Raw genomic sequence first — 13,363 nt, forward strand, 5'->3', positions numbered from 1 at the left:
GTAGTTTCTGACCAACAGAAAGAGACTCAAGCAGCACCCTGGACCTTCGCTGATAAGACTTTGGCACCAGGGTAGTCCTGCGTGGGCTGAATGGCCTCAACGACGTAATTCCCGGGGATGGGCCAAACTGTCCTTGTGTCTTACAAAACCCGGGGTAGCGTTCAGGGCCAAATTGTACGTTTGTCAGGCTGCCTCTGAAGTCGACCTTCTGCTTGGCAGAGAGAGAGAGAGAGAGAGAGCGAGAGAGGCGGCAGGGAAGTGTTCCCAGCATGAACCGTAAACACAGTGTCTCTTCATAGCAGCAGTGGTTCAGCCGTGGGGATCATTGACATAACACCGAAGACCTGCTAGGCCTGTGTTGGGGAGGACTTTTGAAAGCTCGGCAGTCTAGACGGGCAGCGAAGGGAGCAGAGTGTCGCCTTTCATTCTTCTTGCAGAGAAACGATCCGAAGGGCCCAGGTGCCTGTATTTGGTTGGGTCCTCTAAGAATTGGGTACACATTGGGTACACAGTGTTTTTCCATGCGAGGTGGTGAGGACCCAGGAGTCCTAGGAGTCCTGAACCAGCACCCTAGTGTCAAGCCACTGCTTTGACTAAGGCTTCTGGGCAAATGCTGCATGCCTGCAGGCACTGTGGATGCCGTTCCCGGACCTTGTTTGGATCTTCGTGACCAGTGTGGTCTGCCCTTTATGCGAAGGGGGCTCTGGCACGCCTCAGGCAAGGAAGTGGAAAGACCTTTCTTCTTTCTTGCATAGCACCCTTTCCTTTGAGACACGTTCCAGCATGCAAGGGAAGACTAGCGGAACGCTGTGTTTAGGCACCTTTGAGGCTACGAGGATTCTTCGTTCAACTAGGGACAATCCAACGTTTCTCCTAAGGTCCCGGCATCAAAGTTGAACGCAGCCCCACGTACGTGTAGTTTCTCAAGCACCAGAAGAGACACAAGAAGCACTGTGGTACCTTCTCAGAATAATATCTTGCGCAGGGAGATGAGCACTGTCCGAGTGACATAGGCGTTTTAAGGCGCTAGCTAGATCTGGGTGTCCTTGAACCTGCCAAAAGACTAGCAGGCTTCAGGAGGAAACCGTTCGTTTTCCGGACGGCATGTAAAGTCGAGTTTCTGCTGGGCAGGGAGAGACGGCAGGTATGTAAGCGGAGAATGAACAGTCAGCACAGAGCTTGTTACATTGCAGCTCAGGGTCAGCCCTGAGAGCCACTGGCATCACACCGAAGACTTTCCAGAACTCGGGTCGGGGCACAGTTGAAAGACTTGTCAATCTCTCTATCCAACGAAGGCAACAGTTTGCTGCCTTTCACACTGCGTTCCAAGAGGTGATCCGGAGGTACCTGGGTCGCCGAACGGTGCTCAATCGGTCAACGGGAGTCATTGAGTGCACAGTGTTCCTCCAAAGGGACATGGTGGGGCAGAGGGAGTCCTGGGAGAAGCATTCCAGCGTTAATGTGCTGCTTCCCCTAAGGGTTCATGGAAATCGTTTGTACACGTCAAGTCGTGCGTGGAAACCCTGCCATTACGTTGAGCCTGGGGGACAGGTCTGGCTTTCCCGTTATGTGAACAAGGGCTGCTGGAGGCCTCCTGTAACGAGTAGGAAACTGTCTGTTAGCCTAGGAAACCTGCCGTTCAATCACTCGGCATTACCACTGTGAAGAGGGCACGGGCAACAACGCTGTTTTTCACTTAAATCTGAGGCCGCAAGTGTCCTGCTTTCCCGTTGGGAAAATAATGCTTTTCTCATTAGGCCCCTCGGTCAGACTTGACGCAGCACACGTACGTGTAGCTTCTGACCGGCGAAAAGAGACTCAAGGAGCACCCTGGACCTTCCCTGATAAAACTTCGGTACACAGGGAGCTGAAAGGCGTGACCGACGTAATTCCTTAGGTGAGGCCAAAAAGTGTCCTTGTATCCTACCAGAGCTCAGGCAGTGTTGCAGGGGCAACAAGTCCATTTGTCAGGCTGCGCCTAAAGTCGACAGTCTGCTTGGCAAGCGAGGGCAGCTTCGTGTTCCCAGTGCGAACGCTAAGCAGGGGGTGTTTGCATTGCCGTCCTGGTTCAGCAGCGGGGACCGCTTGCGGTCCACCTAAGACCTGCCAGACCCATGTTCGGGAGGACTTTTGAAAGATGGGCAATCCAACGGTGCAACAAAGAGAGCAGTGTTTTGCCTTGAATTCACTCTTCGTTCCAAGAGACGATGCGAAGGGCCTAGGTGCCTGTACGTCGGTACGTCGCCTAAGACGTGACAACCGGTACACATGGTGTTGCCGTGAGACGTGGTGAGGGCGCGGGAGTCCCAGGAGTCCTGAAAAGCCCACTAGCGTTTAGCCACTGCTTTGAGTAGGGCTCCCTGGGAAATGCTGCACGCCTGCCTGGCATTTGTGGATGCAATTCCTGGACCTTGCCTTCAGCTTGGCGCTCAGTGTCGTGTTCCTTCTGTGTAAAGGCGGCTCTGGGATGCCCCAGGAATGGAAGCGGAAACCCAACCACCGCTCTCAAGAAAATTCCACTTTCCTTCCAAAGACATTCCAGCATGCAAGAATGGACTGACAGAGCACTGTATTTCAGGCAGCTTTCACGCTGAACGATCCTTCTTTCCCGTTGGGAGGTACTACAGTTCTCTAAGGGTCCCGGTCTCAGAGTTGCACACAGCCCATGTGCGTATAGTTTCTCAGGAACCGAAGGGGACCCCAGGAGGACGGTGGCACCTTCTCTGAATAGGTTTGTAGCCAGGGAGTTGGTTGTGCGCTGTGCGAATGGCATGAACTCTTAAAGGTGCTAGGTATCAGATTTAGGTGCTCCCTGAACCTGCCAAAAGCCTAGCAGTGTTCGGGGGGGAAACTGTCCATTTTCCAGACTGCATCAAAGGTCGAGTTACAGCTTGCCAGGAAGAGCCGGTAGGTAAGTACACCCAGAATGAACACTACGCACCGTGTCTCACATGGCTCCTCAGCGTCAGCAGTGGGAGCCCCTGGCATGCCGCCTAGGACCTTCTACACCTCTGTTCAGGGGCACTTTTGAATGTCGTGGCTATCTAGCTCTACAGCAAAGAGGAGACTTTGTCGCTTCTCAGTCTGCATTCAAAGAGGTGATCCGGAGGACTTTGACAGCGGAAAGGTGCTCAGGGGGCCAAGAAGAGTCTCGGTACACAGTGTTCTTCCAAGGGACGTGGTGAGGCAGCGGGGACCCTAGGAAAGGCATACTAACTTCAATGCACTACTCGCCTAAGGTTTCCTGGAAAACCTCTGCACGCGTCAGGTATTCGTGGAGGGAATACCTGAACCTCACTTGGGTCGTTGTGGAACAGTAGCGTGTTCCGTTGATGGATAGAGGGCGCCCGGAGGCCTCCTGCACGGCGTAGTAAACAGAGTGTTTCTCTAGGCAAACTCCCTTTCCCCGCACATAGCCATTCTACTTGTGAAGAGAACACGAGGAACCGCACTGTTTCTCAGGACACTTTGAGGCCGCACTTTCAGCTCTGCCGCCGGGAAAATAATGCTCTTGGCTTTAGGTAACCAATATCAAAATTGAACCCAGCACATGCACTTGTAGTTTCTGACCAACAGAAAGAGACTCAAGCAGCACCCTGGACCTTCGCTGATAAGACTTTGGCACCAGGGTAGTCCTGCGTGGGCTGAATGGCCTCAACGACGTAATTCCCGGGGATGGGCCAAACTGTCCTTGTGTCTTACAAAACCCGGGGTAGCGTTCAGGACCAAATTGTACGTTTGTCAGGCTGCCTCTGAAGTCGACCTTCTGCTTGGCAGAGAGAGAGAGAGAGAGAGCGAGAGCGAGAGAGGGAGAGAGAGAGAGAGGGGCGGCAGGGAAGTGTTCCCAGCATGAACCGTAAACACAGTGTCTCTTCATAGCAGCAGTGGTTCAGCCGTGGGGATCATTGGCATAACACCGAAGACCTGCTAGGCCTTTGTTCGGGAGGACTTTTGAAAGCTCGGCAGTCTAGACGGGCAGCGAAGGGAGCAGAGTGTCGCCTTTCATTCTTCTTGCAGAGAAACGATCCGAAGGGCCCAGGTGCCTGTATTTGGTTGGGTCCCCTAAGAATTGGGTACACATTGGGTACACAGTGTTTTTCCATGCGAGGTGGTGAGGACCCAGGAGTCCTAGGAGTCCTGAACCAGCACCCTAGCGTCAAGCCACTGCTTTGACTAAGGCTTCTGGGCAAATGCTGCATGCCTGCAGGCACTGTGGATGCCGTTCCCGGACCTTGTTTGGATCTTCGTGACCAGTGTGGTCTGCCCTTTATGCGAAGGGGGCTCTGGCACGCCTCAGGCAAGGAAGTGGAAAGACCTTTCTTCTTTCTTGCATAGCACCCTTTCCTTTGAGACACGTTCCAGCATGCAAGGGAAGACTAGCGGGACGCTGTGTTTAGGCACCTTTGAGGCTACGAGGATTCTTCGTTCAACTAGGGACAATCCAACGTTTCTCCTAAGGTCCCGGCATCAAAGTTGAACGCAGTCCCACGTACGTGTAGTTTCTCAAGCACCAGAAGAGACACAAGAAGCACTGTGGTACCTTCTCAGAATAATATCTTGCGCAGGGAGATGAGCACTGTCCGAGTGACATAGGCGTTTTAAGGCGCTAGCTAGATCTGGGTGTCCTTGAACCTGCCAAAAGACTAGCAGGCTTCAGGAGGAAACCGTTCGTTTTCCGGATGGCATGTAAAGTCGAGTTTCTGCTGGGCAGGGAGAGACGGCAGGTATGTACGCGGAGAATGAACAGTCAGCACAGAGCTTGTTACATTGCAGCTCAGGGTCAGCCCTGAGAGCCACTGGCATCACACCGAAGACTTTCCAGAACTCGGGTCGGGGCACAGTTGAAAGACTTGTCAATCTCTCTATCCAACGAAGGCAACAGTTTGCTGCCTTTCACACTGCGTTCCAAGAGGTGATCCGGAGGTACCTGGGTCGCCGAACGGTGTTCAATCGGTCAACGGGAGTCATTGAGTGCACAGTGTTCCTCCAAAGGGACATGGTGGGGCAGAGGGAGTCCTGGGAGAAGCATTCCAGCGTTAATGCGCTGCTTTCCCTAAGGGTTCATGGAAATCGTTTGTACACGTCAAGTCGTGCGTGGAAACCCTGCCATTACGTTGAGCCTGGGGGACAGGTCTGGCTTTCCCGTTATGTGAACAAGGGCTGCTGGAGGCCTCCTGTAACGAGTAGGAAACTGTCTGTTAGCCTAGGAAACCTGCCGTTCAATCACTCGGCATTACCACTGTGAAGAGGGCACGGGCAACAACGCTGTTTTTCACTTAAATCTGAGGCCGCAAGTGTCCTGCTTTCCCGTTGGGAAAATAATGCTTTTCTCATTAGGCCCCTCGGTCAGACTTGACGCAGCACACGTACGTGTAGCTTCTGACCGGCGAAAAGAGACTCAAGGAGCACCCTGGACCTTCCCTGATAAAACTTCGGCACACAGGGAGCTGAAAGGCGTGACCGACGTAATTCCTTAGGTGAGGCCAAAAAGTGTCCTTGTATCCTACCAGAGCTCAGGCAGTGTTGCAGGGGCAACAAGTCCGTTTGTCAGGCTGCGCCTAAAGTCGACGGTCTGCTTGGCAAGCGAGGGCAGCTTCGTGTTCCCAGTGCGAACGCTAAGCAGGGGGTGTTTTCATTGCCGTCCTGGTTCAGCAGCGGGGACCGCTTGCGGTCCACCTAAGACCTGCCAGACCCGTGTTCGGGAGGACTTTTGAAAGATGGGCAATCCAACGGTGCAACAAAGAGAGCAGTGTTTTGCCTTGAATTCACTCTTCGTTCCAAGAGACGATGCGAAGGGCCTAGGTGCCTGTACGTCGGTAGGTCGCCTAAGACGTGACAACCGGTACACATGGTGTTGCCGTGAGACGTGGTGAGGGCGCGGGAGTCCCAGGAGTCCTGAAAAGCCCACTAGCGTTTAGCCACTGCTTTGAGTAGGGCTCCCTGGGAAATGCTGCACGCCTGCCTGGCATTTGTGGATGCAATTCCTGGACCTTGCCTTCAGCTTGGCGCTCAGTGTCGTGTTCCTTCTGTGTAAAGGCGGCTCTGGGATGCCCCAGGAATGGAAGCGGAAACCCAACCACCGCTCTCAAGAAAATTCCACTTTCCTTCCAAAGACATTCCAGCATGCAAGAATGGACTGACAGAGCACTGTATTTCAGGCAGCTTTCACGCTGAACGATCCTTCTTTCCCGTTGGGAGGTACTACAGTTCTCTAAGGGTCCCGGTCTCAGAGTTGCACACAGCCCATGTGCGTATAGTTTCTCAGGAACCGAAGGGGACCCCAGGAGGACGGTGGCACCTTCTCTGAATAGGTTTGTAGCCAGGGAGTTGGTTGTGCGCTGTGCGAATGGCATGAACTCTTAAAGGTGCTAGGTATCAGATTTAGGTGCTCCCTGAACCTGCCAAAAGCCTAGCAGTGTTCGGGGGGGAAACTGTCCATTTTCCAGACTGCATCAAAGGTCGAGTTACAGCTTGCCAGGAAGAGCCGGTAGGTAAGTACACCCAGAATGAACACTACGCACCGTGTCTCACATGGCTCCTCAGCGTCAGCAGTGGGAGCCCCTGGCATGCCGCCTAGGACCTTCTACACCTCTGTTCAGGGGCACTTTTGAATGTCGTGGCTATCTAGCTCTACAGCAAAGAGGAGACTTTGTCGCTTCTCAGTCTGCATTCAAAGAGGTGATCCGGAGGACTTTGACAGCGGAAAGGTGCTCAGGGGGCCAAGAAGAGTCTCGGTACACAGTGTTCTTCCAAGGGACGTGGTGAGGCAGCGGGGACCCTAGGAAAGGCATACTAACTTCAATGCACTACTCGCCTAAGGTTTCCTGGAAAACCTCTGCACGCGTCAGGTATTCGTGGAGGGAATACCTGAACCTCACTTGGGTCGTTGTGGAACAGTAGCGTGTTCCGTTGATGGATAGAGGGCGCCCGGAGGCCTCCTGCACGGCGTAGTAAACAGAGTGTTTCTCTAGGCAAACTCCCTTTCCCCGCACATAGCCATTCTACTTGTGAAGAGAACACGAGGAACCGCACTGTTTCTCAGGACACTTTGAGGCCGCACTTTCAGCTCTGCCGCCGGGAAAATAATGCTCTTGGCTTTAGGTAACCAATATCAAAATTGAACCCAGCACATGCACTTGTAGTTTCTGACCAACAGAAAGAGACTCAAGCAGCACCCTGGACCTTCGCTGATAAGACTTTGGCACCAGGGTAGTCCTGCGTGGGCTGAATGGCCTCAACGACGTAATTCCCGGGGATGGGCCAAACTGTCCTTGTGTCTTACAAAACCCGGGGTAGCGTTCAGGGCCAAATTGTACGTTTGTCAGGCTGCCTCTGAAGTCGACCTTCTGCTTGGCAGAGAGAGAGAGAGAGAGAGCGAGAGCGAGAGAGGGAGAGAGAGAGAGAGGGGCGGCAGGGAAGTGTTCCCAGCATGAACCGTAAACACAGTGTCTCTTCATAGCAGCAGTGGTTCAGCCGTGGGGATCATTGGCATAACACCGAAGACCTGCTAGGCCTTTGTTCGGGAGGACTTTTGAAAGCTCGGCAGTCTAGACGGGCAGCGAAGGGAGCAGAGTGTCGCCTTTCATTCTTCTTGCAGAGAAACGATCCGAAGGGCCCAGGTACCTGAATTTGGTTGGGTCCCCTAAGAATTGGGTACACATTGGGTACACAGTGTTTTTCCATGCGAGGTGGTGCGGACCCAGGAGTCCTAGGAGTCCTGAACCAGCACCCTAGCGTCAAGCCACTGCTTTGACTAAGGCTTCTGGGCAAATGCTGCATGCCTGCAGGCACTGTGGATGCCGTTCCCGGACCTTGTTTGGATCTTCGTGACCAGTGTGGTCTGCCCTTTATGCGAAGGGGGCTCTGGCACGCCTCAGGCAAGGAAGTGGAAAGACCTTTCTTCTTTCTTGCATAGCACCCTTTCCTTTGAGACACGTTCCAGCATGCAAGGGAAGACTAGCGGGACGCTGTGTTTAGGCACCTTTGAGGCTACGAGGATTCTTCGTTCAACTAGGGACAATCCAACGTTTCTCCTAAGGTCCCGGCATCAAAGTTGAACGCAGCCCCACGTACGTGTAGTTTCTCAAGCACCAGAAGAGACACAAGAAGCACTGTGGTACCTTCTCAGAATAATATCTTGCGCAGGGAGATGAGCACTGTCCGAGTGACATAGGCGTTTTAAGGCGCTAGCTAGATCTGGGTGTCCTTGAACCTGCCAAAAGACTAGCAGGCTTCAGGAGGAAACCGTTCGTTTTCCGGATGGCATGTAAAGTCGAGTTTCTGCTGGGCAGGGAGAGACGGCAGGTATGTACGCGGAGAATGAACAGTCAGCACAGAGCTTGTTACATTGCAGCTCAGGGTCAGCCCTGAGAGCCACTGGCATCACACCGAAGACTTTCCAGAACTCGGGTCGGGGCACAGTTGAAAGACTTGTCAATCTCTCTATCCAACGAAGGCAACAGTTTGCTGCCTTTCACACTGCGTTCCAAGAGGTGATCCGGAGGTACCTGGGTCGCCGAACGGTGCTCAATCGGTCAACGGGAGTCATTGAGTGCACAGTGTTCCTCCAAAGGGACATGGTGGGGCAGAGGGAGTCCTGGGAGAAGCATTCCAGCGTTAATGCGCTGCTTTCCCTAAGGGTTCATGGAAATCGTTTGTACACGTCAAGTCGTGCGTGGAAACCCTGCCATTACGTTGAGCCTGGGGGACAGGTCTGGCTTTCCCGTTATGTGAACAAGGGCTGCTGGAGGCCTCCTGTAACGAGTAGGAAACTGTCTGTTAGCCTAGGAAACCTGCCGTTCAATCACTCGGCATTACCACTGTGAAGAGGGCACGGGCAACAACGCTGTTTTTCACTTAAATCTGAGGCCGCAAGTGTCCTGCTTTCCCGTTGGGAAAATAATGCTTTTCTCATTAGGCCCCTCGGTCAGACTTGACGCAGCACACGTACGTGTAGCTTCTGACCGGCGAAAAGAGACTCAAGGAGCACCCTGGACCTTCCCTGATAAAACTTCGGTACACAGGGAGCTGAAAGGCGTGACCGACGTAATTCCTTAGGTGAGGCCAAAAAGTGTCCTTGTATCCTACCAGAGCTCAGGCAGTGTTGCAGGGGCAACAAGTCCGTTTGTCAGGCTGCGCCTAAAGTCGACGGTCTGCTTGGCAAGCGAGGGCAGCTTCGTGTTCCCAGTGCGAACGCTAAGCAGGGGGTGTTTTCATTGCCGTCCTGGTTCAGCAGCGGGGACCGCTTGCGGTCCACCTAAGACCTGCCAGACCCGTGTTCGGGAGGACTTTTGAAAGATGGGCAATCCAACGGTGCAACAAAGAGAGCAGTGTTTTGCCTTGAATTCACTCTTCGTTCCAAGAGACGATGCGAAGGGCCTAGGTGCCTGTACGTCGGTACGTCGCCTAAGACGTGACAACCGGTACACATGGTGTTGCCGTGAGACGTGGTGAGGGCGCGGGAGTCCCAGGAGTCCTGAAAAGCCCACTAGCGTTTAGCCACTGCTTTGAGTAGGGCTCCCTGGGAAATGCTGCACGCCTGCCTGGCATTTGTGGATGCAATTCCTGGACCTTGCCTTCAGCTTGGCGCTCAGTGTCGTGTTCCTTCTGTGTAAAGGCGGCTCTGGGATGCCCCAGGAATGGAAGCGGAAACCCAACCACCGCTCTCAAGAAAATTCCACTTTCCTTCCAAAGACATTCCAGCATGCAAGAATGGACTGACAGAGCACTGTATTTCAGGCAGCTTTCACGCTGAACGATCCTTCTTTCCCGTTGGGAGGTACTACAGTTCTCTAAGGGTCCCGGTCTCAGAGTTGCACACAGCCCATGTGCGTATAGTTTCTCAGGAACCGAAGGGGACCCCAGGAGGACGGTGGCACCTTCTCTGAATAGGTTTGTAGCCAGGGAGTTGGTTGTGCGCTGTGCGAATGGCATGAACTCTTAAAGGTGCTAGGTATCAGATTTAGGTGCTCCCTGAACCTGCCAAAAGCCTAGCAGTGTTCGGGGGGGAAACTGTCCATTTTCCAGACTGCATCAAAGGTCGAGTTACAGCTTGCCAGGAAGAGCCGGTAGGTAAGTACACCCAGAATGAACACTACGCACCGTGTCTCACATGGCTCCTCAGCGTCAGCAGTGGGAGCCCCTGGCATGCCGCCTAGGACCTTCTACACCTCTGTTCAGGGGCACTTTTGAATGTCGTGGCTATCTAGCTCTACAGCAAAGAGGAGACTTTGTCGCTTCTCAGTCTGCATTCAAAGAGGTGATCCGGAGGACTTTGACAGCGGAAAGGTGCTCAGGGGGCCAAGAAGAGTCTCGGTACACAGTGTTCTTCCAAGGGACGTGGTGAGGCAGCGGGGACCCTAGGAAAGGCATACTAACTTCAATGCACTACTCGCCTAAGGTTTCCTGGAAAACCTCTGCACGCGTCAGGTATTCGTGGAGGGAATACCTGAACCTCACTTGGGTCGTTGTGGAACAGTAGCGTGTTCCGTTGATGGATAGAGGGCGCCCGGAGGCCTCCTGCACGGCGTAGTAAACAGAGTGTTTCTCTAGGCAAACTCCCTTTCCCCGCACATAGCCATTCTACTTGTGAAGAGAACACGAGGAACCGCACTGTTTCTCAGGACACTTTGAGGCCGCACTTTCAGCTCTGCCGCCGGGAAAATAATGCTCTTGGCTTTAGGTAACCAATATCAAAATTGAACCCAGCACATGCACTTGTAGTTTCTGACCAACAGAAAGAGACTCAAGCAGCACCCTGGACCTTCGCTGATAAGACTTTGGCACCAGGGTAGTCCTGCGTGGGCTGAATGGCCTCAACGACGTAATTCCCGGGGATGGGCCAAACTGTCCTTGTGTCTTACAAAACCCGGGGTAGCGTTCAGGGCCAAATTGTACGTTTGTCAGGCTGCCTCTGAAGTCGACCTTCTGCTTGGCAGAGAGAGAGAGAGAGAGAGCGAGAGCGAGAGAGGGAGAGAGAGAGAGAGGGGCGGCAGGGAAGTGTTCCCAGCATGAACCGTAAACACAGTGTCTCTTCATAGCAGCAGTGGTTCAGCCGTGGGGATCATTGGCATAACACCGAAGACCTGCTAGGCCTTTGTTCGGGAGGACTTTTGAAAGCTCGGCAGTCTAGACGGGCAGCGAAGGGAGCAGAGTGTCGCCTTTCATTCTTCTTGCAGAGAAACGATCCGAAGGGCCCAGGTACCTGAATTTGGTTGGGTCCCCTAAGAATTGGGTACACATTGGGTACACAGTGTTTTTCCATGCGAGGTGGTGAGGACCCAGGAGTCCTAGGAGTCCTGAACCAGCACCCTAGCGTCAAGCCACTGCTTTGACTAAGGCTTCTGGGCAAATGCTGCATGCCTGCAGGCACTGTGGATGCCGTTCCCGGACCTTGTTTGGATCTTCGTGACCAGTGTGGTCTGCCCTTTATGCGAAGGGGGCTCTGGCACGCCTCAGGCAAGGAAGTGGAAAGACCTTTCTTCTTTCTTGCATAGCACCCTTTCCTTTGAGACACGTTCCAGCATGCAAGGGAAGACTAGCGGGACGCTGTGTTTAGGCACCTTTGAGGCTACGAGGATTCTTCGTTCAACTAGGGACAATCCAACGTTTCTCCTAAGGTCCCGGCATCAAAGTTGAACGCAGCCCCACGTACGTGTAGTTTCTCAAGCACCAGAAGAGACACAAGAAGCACTGTGGTACCTTCTCAGAATAATATCTTGCGCAGGGAGATGAGCACTGTCCGAGTGACATAGGCGTTTTAAGGCGCTAGCTAGATCTGGGTGTCCTTGAACCTGCCAAAAGACTAGCAGGCTTCAGGAGGAAACCGTTCGTTTTCCGGATGGCATGTAAAGTCGAGTTTCTGCTGGGCAGGGAGAGACGGCAGGGATGTACGCGGAGAATGAACAGTCAGCACAGAGCTTGTTACATTGCAGCTCAGGGTCAGCCCTGAGAGCCACTGGCATCACACCGAAGACTTTCCAGAACTCGGGTCGGGGCACAGTTGAAAGACTTGTCAATCTCTCTATCCAACGAAGGCAACAGTTTGCTGCCTTTCACACTGCGTTCCAAGAGGTGATCCGGAGGTACCTGGGTCGCCGAACGGTGCTCAATCGGTCAACGGGAGTCATTGAGTGCACAGTGTTCCTCCAAAGGGACATGGTGGGGCAGAGGGAGTCCTGGGAGAAGCATTCCAGCGTTAATGCGCTGCTTTCCCTAAGGGTTCATGGAAATCGTTTGTACACGTCAAGTCGTGCGTGGAAACCCTGCCATTACGTTGAGCCTGGGGGACAGGTCTGGCTTTCCCGTTATGTGAACAAGGGCTGCTGGAGGCCTCCTGTAACGAGTAGGAAACTGTCTGTTAGCCTAGGAAACCTGCCGTTCAATCACTCGGCATTACCACTGTGAAGAGGGCACGGGCAACAACGCTGTTTTTCACTTAAATCTGAGGCCGCAAGTGTCCTGCTTTCCCGTTGGGAAAATAATGCTTTTCTCATTAGGCCCCTCGGTCAGACTTGACGCAGCACACGTACGTGTAGCTTCTGACCGGCGAAAAGAGACTCAAGGAGCACCCTGGACCTTCCCTGATAAAACTTCGGTACACAGGGAGCTGAAAGGCGTGAGCGACGTAATTCCTTAGGTGAGGCCAAAAAGTGTCCTTGTATCCTACCAGAGCTCAGGCAGTGTTGCAGGGGCAACAAGTCCATTTGTCAGGCTGCGCCTAAAGTCGACAGTCTGCTTGGCAAGCGAGGGCAGCTTCGTGTTCCCAGTGCGAACGCTAAGCAGGGGGTGTTTGCATTGCCGTCCTGGTTCAGCAGCGGGGACCGCTTGCGGTCCACCTAAGACCTGCCAGACCCGTGTTCGGGAGGACTTTTGAAAGATGGGCAATCCAACGGTGCAACAAAGAGAGCAGTGTTTTGCCTTGAATTCACTCTTCGTTCCAAGAGACGATGCGAAGGGCCTAGGTGCCTGTACGTCGGTACGTCGCCTAAGACGTGACAACCGGTACACATGGTGTTGCCGTGAGACGTGGTGAGGGCGCGGGAGTCCCAGGAGTCCTGAAAAGCCCACTAGCGTTTAGCCACTGCTTTGAGTAGGGCTCCCTGGGAAATGCTGCACGCCTGCCTGGCATTTGTGGATGCAATTCCTGGACCTTGCCTTCAGCTTGGCGCTCAGTGTCGTGTTCCTTCTGTGTAAAGGCGGCTCTGGGATGCCCCAGGAATGGAAGCGGAAACCCAACCACCGCTCTCAAGAAAATTCCACTTTCCTTCCAAAGACATTCCAGCATGCAAGAATGGACTGACAGAGCACTGTATTTCAGGCAGCTTTCACGCTGAACGATCCTTCTTTCCCGTTGGGAGGTACT

Source organism: Stenella coeruleoalba, assembly GCF_951394435.1.
Source record: "Stenella coeruleoalba genome assembly, chromosome: 5".
Classification (NCBI taxonomy): domain Eukaryota; kingdom Metazoa; phylum Chordata; class Mammalia; order Artiodactyla; family Delphinidae; genus Stenella; species Stenella coeruleoalba.